Source organism: Echinops telfairi, unplaced genomic scaffold (assembly GCF_000313985.2).
Source record: "Echinops telfairi isolate 266 unplaced genomic scaffold, ASM31398v2 ScPeMD7_7469;HRSCAF=8507_1, whole genome shotgun sequence".
Taxonomy (NCBI): domain Eukaryota; kingdom Metazoa; phylum Chordata; class Mammalia; order Afrosoricida; family Tenrecidae; genus Echinops; species Echinops telfairi.
In genome coordinates, this window is record NW_022111373.1 from 59936254 (window position 1) to 59937706 (window position 1453).

General features: G+C 33.8%; 1 non-coding gene across 1 annotated transcript; it reads left to right on the forward strand.

Moving 5' to 3' along the window:
* The first annotated feature begins 148 nt into the window (after positions 1–148).
* On the forward strand, positions 149–253 carry LOC115873841. The gene has a single exon (XR_004048625.1). It is a non-coding gene; the product is annotated as a U6 spliceosomal RNA (small nuclear RNA).
* The last annotated feature ends 1200 nt before the right edge of the window (positions 254–1453 follow it).

The following is a 1453-nucleotide window of genomic DNA, read 5'->3' on the forward strand; positions in this document are numbered from 1 at the left end:
CTACATTTAAAACAAATAAATGCTATTTTATCCATATATTTTCAAAAGCAAGATTATTTTCCCTCTCTAGGTATAAGTTTTATCTGAAAAATGTCAATGTATCTCATTTTATATGGTAGATAGGAACAAAGTTGAAAAATGTTTTGTAGTGCTTTCTTCAGCAGCACAAATCCTAAAATTGGAACGCTGCAGAGATTAGCATGGTCCCATGAGCAAGTATGACATGCAAATTCATGAAGCATTCCATATTTTTAAAATGGTTTGTATAAAACTCCAGTCATTTCTGTTTAGAAACTTAGAATTCATAAATCAATATTGAGGGTCTAAGATAACTAGGACATACATTGAAATATTAAAGTAGATGTTTTCATTTTAACATGACTCTTGAGAAGACAAAATTAGCCTGGCTGTTGAAGCTTACACAATACTCTTTAGAAATACTGCTGAGAGTTAAACATAACTTCATTTAGTTCAAAACAGAAAGAACTTGAATAATCTTTGATGTCACATGGTCAACAGACTGTTTGCAAAACGTATTGTGTACCACATACTTAGGCTGGATATTATATGTTATATGTGGAATAGAAAAATAAAATAAAGTTTCTTATAGACAGAGTTTTTAATTCAGATGCTGCTAAAAGACACTTGAACGTGAACAATCCTTAGAAACATTTCCATACAAATGATATTTATAAAGAACTAGCAAAATATGGGAGGGAGTAGTAGATACACCAATGAGTTCTTTTAAAATATGAACAGACTTAAAGAAATGAATTCTTTGATCTTTCAAAGCAGTCAAATAAAACATAAGCAGTGATGAAAGTTCGAGTGGAAGGAATATGTAAAATATTTACAGAAAAGGAGAACGATAATATTATATAAAAAGTGAGTAATTCCATGCTATCACTTGGAAATTGATTGTTTGGACTGGTTAAATGGTGAACTAGAATATTTGCAGGCCCTTCATGCAGTAAGAAGAATTTAGAACTAAGGTAATTTCCACTTAATTTCTAGCATCAGCAGGAAGATTTTATAGGTAAAATTTGAAGTTTTATATGGGTTCTCTATCATTATAGAGATTGCCAGCAGAGAAAGGGAGATAGATCGAGTCCCCATGATGGCTAACTAGGTAACATATACCCTCCTGATGTTGTCAACTAGAAAAGCTAGAACACACACACACAAACACACACGCACACACACACACACACACACACACACACACGAAGAATATTGGTGTGAAGATCTAAAATTCTACTTCATTGTGTTCTGGGATGAGGGTGCAACGCGTCTGGTAGACAAAATTAACTGTACCCCTGAAGGCAACTTCTTCTTCTGGACCACTGAGAGAATTGGGGTCACACATATTACTTCCAAACACCGTAACCAAACTCATTGCCATCAAGTGGATGCCAACTCATAGCAACTCTATAGAACAGGGTAGAACTAATTG